The 10,414-nt window shown below is 40.0% G+C and overlaps 1 long non-coding RNA gene across 1 annotated transcript; it reads right to left on the reverse strand.

The window, feature by feature from the left end:
* Positions 1-452: 452 nt before the first annotated feature.
* Positions 453-9,965, reverse strand: LOC145719662 (uncharacterized). The gene is made up of 2 exons (XR_014142533.1): positions 8,747-9,965; positions 453-8,535 (listed from the first exon to the last, which is right to left on the reverse strand). It is a non-coding gene; the product is annotated as an uncharacterized LOC145719662 (long non-coding RNA).
* Between the last annotated feature and the right edge of the window lie 449 nt (positions 9,966-10,414).

Raw genomic sequence — 10,414 nt, forward strand, 5'->3', positions numbered from 1 at the left:
TTTTTTTAAAGATTTTATTTATTTATTTGACAGAGACAGAGACAGCGAGAGCAGGAACACAAGCAGGGGGAGTGGGAGAGGGAGAAGCAGGCTTCCTGCTGAGCCGGGAGCCCAATGTGGGACTCGATCCCAGGACCCTGGGATCATGACCTGAGCCGAAGGCAGTCGCTTAACCAACTGAGCCACCCAGGCGCCCCCAACACCTTCTATTTTAAAAATAATTTCACAGTTATAGGTAGAATTCACACTGACTAGTCAATTATGGAAAAGTTTTACAACAAAAAGGAAACCGCTTATTCTTCAAGGAAAGAAAATGGGTTTAACATGGACAGAACTTCAGTAAGTTCGAATTTAAACTGGTAAAATCTGAAAAGGATCAGGTTAACCTATGAAAGATGACAAATGTCAAGTATAATTAAGCTAGTAATTACTCAACTCTCTAAATATCCAACTTAGAATTTTAAAATTTACATCTGCCATAAACACCTTTTATTATGGGCAGACATAAACCAATACAGAAATTAAGCAGGCTCTGATATTGGAGAAAATGATAGAAGGTAGTGAATCTATTACTGTTCGCTGAATTAGGAAACTTGCACTGCAAGTTAAGAGAAATGCACAGGTAATCTTCAAATGAAAACACCAGTGAAGAAACACAAAATGGTTGCAAAAATGACACAGAAATAGTAACTTTAGCTTAGTACACTGAAAGATCACTTTCCCCTAAGTATAAAAGGTACTCACAATAAAAGGCAATTGAAATAATCAATTACAATAAAGAACTGCCATCTACCTACTTATCCCCAGAGTTTGTTTTTTTAAAGTAGATCCCACTTAAAAAAAGAAAAAGGATGATGATCACATGTTAGTGATATTCTTGGTAGGCAGATCCTTAACAGTTGCTCTTTCATTTTACATATGGGTATTATCTAGGTAAGTACTTCAGATTTTCAGTTGGAGAAATAAGGTTTTAAACTGTTCAAATCAGAGATAGGCAAACTTTTTCTATGAGGGACCAGATGTCAAATATTTAAAGCTTTGCAGGTTATAGAGTCTATGTTACAACTACTCAACTCTGCTATTGTAGCACAAAAGGAGACACAGACAATATATAAACACATGGACATAGCTTTGTTCCAATAAAACTTTATTTACAAAAACAGTGGGCCATAGTTTGCCAACCTTGGATGTAAATCTTCATAATCCTGGAAAGTGACCATTAATTAAATCTTTTTGGAAAGACAATTCATTACATTGAAATAATAGACCCCTTTGAAATTATGTCCCTGAATTATTCTTTTCTTCCTTCCTCCTCCTCCTTTTTTTTAAACAAATGTGCTTATATGCTATCTAATGTGTGTGTGTTTTTTTTTAAGATTTTATTTATTTATTTAACAGAAAGAAAGCCAGTGAGAGAGGGAACACAAGCAGGGGGAGTGGGAGAGGGAGAAGCAGGCTTCCCACTGAGCAGGGAGCCCAATGTGGGGCTCGATCCCAGGATGCTGGGATCATGACCTGAGCTGAAGGCAGATGCTTAACGACTGAGCCACCCAGGCGCCCCCCCGCCTTTTTTTAAAGATTTCTATCTAACGTTTTAAACTGCAACTCAGGGGGCGCCTGGGTGGCTCAGTCAGTTGGGTGTCCGATTCTTGATTTCAGCTCAGGTCATGATCTCAGGGTTGTGAGATCAAGCCCTGCCTCAGGCTCTGTGCTGGGCCTGGAGCCTGCTTAAGATACTCTCTCTCCCTCTGCCCCTCCTCCTCCCCTCTCTCTAAAAATAAATTTAAAAAAATAAAATAAACTGCAACTCAGACCTCAGTGCTGCCCAACTCCAAAGTTCTATGAGTCCTAAGATCACCAATGAGATAAGAATGTGCGATTAATCAACATAAATAGAAGTGATATTTGGGGGCAAGATAAATCTGCTGGGCATAGGATAGATAAGAGCAAAAAGGTTAAGCAGCTGTTCTAATGTTTAAGCCTAAGCAAGAAATGCTATAAAGACACTTGGGAAGCATAATATGGCACAACTATGAAATGTTAAGAAGCAACTGCAGCAAGCAGACCAATCTGGGCAGGAGAGGCAGAGCAAGTTACTCTTTCTGAGCAACAGTGATTTGCCATTCTATTGTGAAAAGTTCTTTCTTTACAAACCAAAATGATCTTCAAGTGTAGCCAATGTGTAAAGAACCACTGGTCAGTCTTTGTCACACCTACACACAGAGATAACCCAGTCATTACAGAGTACAGAGATAATGACACACTAACAGGCAACATGAGATGGTGTGCCTTGTAATAAATGAACAAGAAACTTCTTTCCCAGAAAAATTGGCTTTTTGTTTTTTTAATCTGAGAAGGACCTTAAAGTCTATAACTTGGTATCTGAATTTCTGAACAGAATCGTGTAAGGAACAAATTTTGTTTTATAATTCCCAGATACAGTGAATACCCCCTAACGAACAAAGCAGCAAAGGGAAAGAAACACAATTTTCACCAGTATTTGAGACTGGCATTATCTCTAATGGCTGCTTCATTAACACTACAGCAACCCTTTAATCTGGGACACTAAGATACACTATATTTCCTGCACTGTAAGTAAGAGGAGACTTGAAAGGCTTTCAGGAAAAAATAAGGATGGTAGCAAACAGCATGAAAGATGAAGCAAACAGCAAAGGAAAGATTTCTAGAGGTAATTAAGTTCTTCCAGTTTGCCACATCACTTTTAATTGAGGGGAGAGGGGCACCTAAGGATTATTCTAATATTAAGTCCATATGTCAAATATATATAATAGCAGAAATGAAAATTCCACAGGCTTCTTAAATTCAACCTGTCCAAAACCAAATTCATCGTACCCCTCCTCACAATGAACAGTTCCCCAATCCTCTTGGTCAATCATTCCCAAAGCTTGGGTCATATCTTGATTCTTTCTGTATATCCCTAGTTTGAATGAATGGATGAATAGGAGCATGTTTTTCTCTCATCCCAGTGGTCCTGTGAATGCTGTTCCTTCTGCCTGAAATGCATTTCTCCTCTAATTTCGTTTAACCAGAAGTCATTGCTTTGTGTCTCAGCCTTAGGTGTTACCTCCTCCTAGAAGCCTTCATCATAACCTCTCACATTCATTCTTCCTTTCTGCTCCAGTAATACCTGTTCTTGTCACATGATTTGGTAAGCATTTCTTTACCCTCTGGTTCCTCCCACTACAGGGTGAACTTGAAAGCAGTGCATTGGTCATTCTTTCATTTATTCATTCACTAACTCAAATATTTTGGAACAGCTACTATGGAACACATGCTATTTTAGGCACTGAAGATTCAGCAGTGAAAATAGGTGAAGATTTCAGTCTTTTTTTTTTTTTTAAAGATTTTATTTATTTATTTGAGAGAGAGAATGAGAGAGAGCATGAGAGGGAAGAGGGTCAGAGGGAGAAGCAGACTCCCCGCTGAGCAGGGAGCCCGATGCGGGACTTGATCCCGGGACTCCAGGATCATGACCTGAGCCGAAGGCAGTCGCTTAACCAACTGAGCCACCCAGGTGCCTGAAGATTTCAGTCTTAAGAGAGCTTATGTTTCAGTAAAGAAGAGATGAACAAATAGGTAAACTATAGGGTATGACAAATAGTGATAAGTCCCATCAGAGAAAAATAAAGCAAGGAAGAAAAATACTGAGTGTGTGTATATGGAGGAAGGTGGTATTTGGAATTTAAAATAGGGTTCTCAGTGAATGCCTCAATTCTCAGTGAATGCCTCACTGAGAATGGGGCTTTTGAACCAAGAACAGAAAGAGATGAAGAAGTGAGCCATGCATGTATCTGGATGATGTGTGCTCCAGACTAGCGGTTATAGCAAGTGCAAAGGGCAGAAGCACACCTGGTATGCTCAAGGAATAGCAAGGAGGCTAGTGTGGCTGGAACTGAGGGAGTGAGAGTAGGAGAAGACAGGAAAAGGGACAAAGGGAATTCATGTACAATGGCCTATAAGACCCAAAAGACTTTGGCTTTTATTCGAGTAGGGCAGGAAGCTACTGGAGGATCTGGGGCAGTGGAGCAACATAATCAGCCCTCTGTCTTAAAAAGATCACTCAGGCTGGTACCTTGAGAACAGCTGGTAGAGGGACGACAATAAAAGCAGGGAAGTAGAACACTACTGCAACGACTGAGACGAGAGGAGAAGCTGGCTTGGACCAGGGCAGTAGTGTGGTGGCAGTGAGACAGGAACTGTTGATGGGATATGGATGTAACAGAAAGAGAGGGGTCAAAATCAGATCCAGGATTTTTGGCTAGAGCACAGGTATAGAGTTGCTCTATACTGAGATGGGGAAGATTAGGGGAAAGTAGTTTGGGAGGGACAGATTAGGAATTTGTTTTGTGACATGTGAGTGTCAGTTGCCTGGTGTAAAGTGTTTAATGATGATAATAACAATACCTAACACGTATCTACTATGGCAGGCTGTTTTGTACACTTTGCTTATATTTACTTATTTGATCTTCACAACAATCACATGACGCTGGTATTAGTATTATCCTTTTTTTTTAATAGGTGGGGAAACTGAGGTACAGAATAGTTAAGAACGTTTCCCAAGGTCACAAAGCTAGTAGGTGGCTGAGCCAAGATTAAATGCAAGCACCTGACTCCCTAGAATCTATGCCCTTAACCCCTATGCTATACTGCTTCTATGATGGAAATACCACTATGCAGTTCAGGGAAGATGTCTGAAGACAGAAGTTTCAGTCATCAGCATAGAGATGGTATTTAAATCCATGACACTGAATGAGATCATCAAGGGAGAGGTGTAGGTAGAGAAGAGTCCACAGACTGGGAAGTAGGCAGCAATATGAGGGAAAACCAAAAACAAGATCCCTGAACTCCAAATGAACAGCGTTTCATAGCAGGACAGGAATGGACTATGACAAATCTGCTAATAGGTCAGTAGGATCCTTGGAATAATGATATAGAAGAAAACTTAATAAGAACAGCTTTGGTGGAGTGGTGAGGGTAAAAGCCTAATGAAATAGGTTTAACAGAGGAAGGGAGAGCAGAAACTAAAGGCACCAAGAAGAAACTTTAAGAGGATTTGTTTTGATCCACTATAGAAAGAAAAACTGAAATGGACAGCTGTGTGGGGAGCATTGCTGGAGTAAGTAAGAGCTGGAAGAAGAAGAATCTAGTGGAGGAGCTGGCCTTGGCTGGGAGCACAGACAGTTCATCCCTTCCATAGGAGGGAAAACAGAGCATATGGGATGGGCATAGATGTTGGTAGATGAGTAGATGTGGTGGCGGCGCATGCAAGAGTTTTCCTCTGATTGATTCTATTTTTTCAGTAAAGTAGGAAGCAAGGTCATCAGCCGAAAGAACAGAGTAAGAAATTTGGGAGGCTTAAGGAAAAAGGAGGAGGTGTCAAATAGTTATCTAAAAATGAGACAGTAAATGAGTTTTAAAAAATGAAGATTGTCTTGCTCCTCTTTATATGTCTTGCTCCCTAGTCTGTTTTAGACACTGTGACTTGAACTTGATAACACCGTGGGTTTTTTGTCTGTTTGTTTTTTTAAGATTTGAGAGAGCGAGCGAGAGAGCATATGAGTGGGAGGGACAGAGGGAGAGAGAAAGAGAATCTCAAGCAGACTCCGTGCTGAGCGTGGAGCCTGACTTGGGGCTCAATCTCATGACTCTGAGATCAAGACCTGAGCTGAGATCAAGAGTTGGGTGCTTAACCTACTGAGCCACCCCGGTGCCCTATTTCCTCACTTTAAAGAAAAGGATCCAGAATGAAGGTAAACACTAAGTATGATTTTTTATAGAGGAAAAAAATCTGGGAAATCTAAAATAGAATGTAGATGTGAGTACACATACTTAAGAGTAGTCATAAATACCAGTGCTTACTCTTTAGAATTAGGTAAAAACAATATAACCATGTACTACTTTTCAACCATGCATTCTCTAAAACATAACCATTTCTAATTATGCCATTTAACAACTGAAAAAGTGTAAGAACGTGAGAAAAATATATTTGGCAGTACATTAACGGGATCTGCTAGAACAGATAAAGTATTTTTGGTGATTTTTATAGAAAGTGCCCCCTTCCCCCATTCAAAGTGACATATAGCTCAGGGAAGAATTCACAAACTCAAATGCCTAAAGGATTAAGAGCAGGTAACAAAATGAGTGAAACAGGCTGAGTGTAAGGATGACAGGGCGTTGCTGGTGCTGTTGCAGCAAACAGGCAACCAAGGGTTCCTCAGCTCTAGCCACTGCTGCCACACAGAAAGCATTCCATTTTGCCAGATCTTCTAATTCTTAAGATAGATATTCTTTTTATGTGAAAACTTTCAGTGTTTGAAATTTTGGCAACTAATTCAAATTTATAAACTGCTCAGGGCACATGAAGCATGTTTGTGGGAAGCATTTAGGCCCCTGAGCTATCTGGTGTACTTCTGAATAAGAGAGCATCAATATGGAGTAGGTGAAGAACTGTACCAACTTACAGAAAACCTTGGTTTCAGGGTAGGCACTGCCCTTTACTACTAACTGGGTGACCTCTTTGAGCTTGTTTATTCATTTGTAAAATGTAGTTTCATGAACTATCCTGTTTAATTCATGAGTGGTTGTGAGTAGCAGACTAGAAAGTAGGTCAAAGCATATCATAAAGCTCTGTATAAATATAAGCAAACAGCTGTGAGATAATGGAAAATATATATTGGTCTCTGCCCCTGGTTCTGGGCACAGAGCTTCTGAAAACCTTGTAATTTCCTAATTTCCCAAGTGATAAGAGCACTGTGAGCGTCCCTTGTTCTAATATTTGACTCCATCCCTGACACAGAGCTCCTAAAACCCTTGTAAATTCCTAAGTGATAAGAGCACTAGGAGCATCTTTTGTTGGATGAGACAACTTTCGGTAGGCTCCTAGATAAGGGCTGGTCATCAGAAAGAATAAGCCATGATTAGAAGCTTGGAATTTTTAGCACCACCTCGTACTCCATCCTCCAGAGAAGGAGAGGGGCTAGAAATGGAATTAATAATTTACCATGCCTATGTGAGGAAGCCTCCATAAACTCCAGTAGTACAAGGTTCAGAGAGCTTCCAGGTTGGCAAACACATCATACCAGGAGTGTGTCACACTCCCTCTCAACAGGGACAGAAGCTCCTGTGCTTGGAATCCTCAGACCTCACCCTATGTAGCTCTTGTGTTCTTCTGTTTCTGTTATCACATATTTTTTTTTAGAAAGTTTTTTTTTTTAAGATTTTATTTATTTATTTGACAGAGAGAGACACAGCGAGAGAGGGAACACAAGCAGGGGGAGTGGGAGAGGGAGAAGCAGGCTTCCCGCGCAGCAGGGAGTCCGATTCGGGGCTTGATCCCAGGACCCTGGGATCAGGATCTGAGTCCAAGGCAGATGCTTAACAACTGAGCCACCCAGGTGCCCCTGTTATCACATACTTTAAATAAACTAGTAAACATAAGGATTTCCCTAAGTTCTGTGAGCTGCTAGCAAATTAAACCTGAAGAGGAGGTTGTGGGAGCCTCCAATTTGTAGCCAAACTGGACAGAAGTTGTAGGTAACCTAGAGACCTATTACTTATGACTGGCAACTAAAGTAGGGTGGGAGCAGTCTTATGGAACTGAGCCCTTAACCCGTGGTGGGATCAGACACTATCTTCAGGCAGACAGCGTCAGAATGGAGTTAAATTGTGGGATAACTAGCTGATCTCACAAAAAACTGCTTAGTGTAGGGAAAAAGATCTCTACACATCTAGAGACCAGAAATGAAGTGCTTTGTGTGAGTAGTAAAGGAAACTCAGGAGAAAGACTAACAGGAGGTAGACTGAACTGATTTTTTTCCAATATGAGGGCTTTAAAAAGAGACCAAATAGGGTAGCCTAAGAACATTTCATATCTCTGTATTCAGTCAGTTCCTCATAAAATGTAAATATAGATTACTTACCTCATGGAGCTCCTCAAATATATTAACATTATAAAATCTTTTTCGAGTGTTAAGTGCTATGTAATTACTTGGTTAATCAAGTATTTGCTTGGTATGGCCAAATACATTAATGAACCTGAATACAGTACTTCCTAAAGGCTGAGTGCATTCTTGGCTCTCCTAATAACAGTGAGCAATTTAATGTAGCTAGTTTGGAAAAAGTTATTTCAGGTTTTCAGGGTTGTTTTTTTTTTCCTGTTTTAAGATGTGTGTAAGCTTACAAGGGCTAAATACTACAGTTCTGTAACAGACTCAGGTTTATCTGTTCCCTACTGTGAATGCTTGTGGAGGCACTCCTCCCATTAACGGGTGACACAGGAATAGAGAAGTGACCGTTGGTCAGGTTCAGGAAACAACTTAGGAAAATGAGGAAGCAGTCCTCCTGGCTATGATTCAGGGCTAATAATCCTTCCATCTACCTACTTTTATGCAAATATGTTTAATGGAAACACCTCTTGATAACTGTTGTCCTCTTTATCTTGGACCATTAAACCAAACATGACGTGAAGGCTAAGAAATTCTCAAAATTTATGAGAAAATTGTACTGGATTAAAAACTCCCTATCAATAGGGCGCCTGGGTGGCTCAGTTGGTTAAGCGACTGCCTTCGGCTCAGGTCATGATCCTGGAGTCCCGGGATCGAGTCCCGCATCGGGCTCCCTGCTCGGCGGGGAGCCTGCTTCTCCCTCTGACCCTCCTCCCTCTCATGCTCTCTGTCTCTCATTCTCTCTCTCTCAAATAAATAAATAAAATCTTTAAAAAAAAAACCTCCCTATCAATAGTTAATAATATTGTAGTAACTTTGTATGGTTACAGATGGTAAGTACACTTATCATAATGAGTGTCTCGTAATTAATTATAAGATCACTATCTCGTACACCTGGAACTAATACAGGTCAACTATACTTCAATTAAAAAAATAAACAAACTCCCTATCATATACTGTTCTATGAGATTCTTCATTTTCAGCTTTCATTAAACCACAACTGGCCTGGCAAACTTGACAAACCAAGTGTCTTTCACCAGCCTATTTCTTGTAGTTTAGTGTGGAAGTGAGCTGAATGATGGCAACTTGAAAGATTTAAAATGCTCCATTTTAAAAAGGTTTTCAAAAAAATAAATAAAGTTTTTCATTTAAAAGCACATTTCTGGTAAGATTATGGGTAATGCTTTTTTTCCTTGTTGGTTTTCCAAATTCTTTAAATGACTTATTATAATTTAAAAAATTGTATGTTAGAATAAAACCGCCCTGCCATAAAAAGAATTCTCCCCTCAATAACAAAAGAAAAGAATTCTGACAGTCACATTTGTTCATAGATGCTATAATGAGATTGTTTAGCATCATTTTTTCTTTTTTAAAAGTTGTTTTTTTTTTTAAAGATTTTATTTATTTATTTGACAGAGAGAGTGTGCACACAAGCAGGGGGAGCTGCAGGCAGAGGAAGAGGGAGAAGCAGTCTCCCCGCTGAGCAGGGAACCCGACACGGGGCTCGATCCCAACACCCCGGGATCATGACCTGAGCCAAAGGCAGACACTTAACTGACTAAGCCACCCCGACGCCCCACCCCCCCCACCCTGCCTTTTTAGAAGTTTTTATTTAAATGCCAGTTAGTTAGTTAACATACAGTAAAACATTAGTTTCAGGTCTACAATTTAGTGATTCAATACTTCCATTCGACACCTAGTGCTCATCAGATGCTTAGCATCTTTTAAGGAAATCCTGTGAGATTTAAATATCTCCAAATAATAAAATGTTAGTAGCATGATTTAAATATCTCCAAATTAATAAAATACTAGTTTGAACCACTAAAAAGACTCTTTAAAAGCTTTTAATAAAAAAGCAAGTTGACTAGAGGTAAAATCCAAAGTTTAATTACTACCTTCAAAGAAGAAAGAAAGTGAAATGAGTTTATACGAAGTTATTTAATTAGCATCTCTTAAGGTTAAATCTTTTATTTATTTTATTTTATTATTTTTTTAAGATTTTATTTATTTGCGAGAGAGAGAATGAGAGACAGAGAACATGAGAGGGAGGAGGGTCAGAGGGAGAAGCAGACTCCCTGCTGAGCAGGGAGCCCGATGTGGGACTCGATCCCAGGACTCCAGGATCATGACCTGAGCCGAAGGCAGTTGCTAAACCAACTGAGCCACCCAGGCGCCCTAAATCTTTTATTTTTTTAAAGATTTTATTTTTAAGTAATCTATATACCCAGTGTGAGGCTCAAACCCATAACCCAAGATCAAGAACCATATACTCCACTGATGGAACCAGCGAGGCATCCCAACGCTAAATCTTTTATTTATTTATTTTTAAGATTTTATTTATTTATTTGACAGAGAGAGACACAGCGAGAGAGGGAACACAAGCAGGGGGAGTGGCAGAGGGAGAAGCAGGCTTCCCACCAAGCAGGGAGCCCGATGCGGGGCTCGATCCC

The sequence above is a fragment of the Leptonychotes weddellii genome, unplaced genomic scaffold (assembly GCF_054177405.1).
Source record: "Leptonychotes weddellii isolate Sample4059 unplaced genomic scaffold, ASM5417740v2 HiC_scaffold_6136, whole genome shotgun sequence".
In the NCBI taxonomy this organism is placed as follows: Eukaryota; Metazoa; Chordata; class Mammalia; order Carnivora; family Phocidae; genus Leptonychotes; species Leptonychotes weddellii.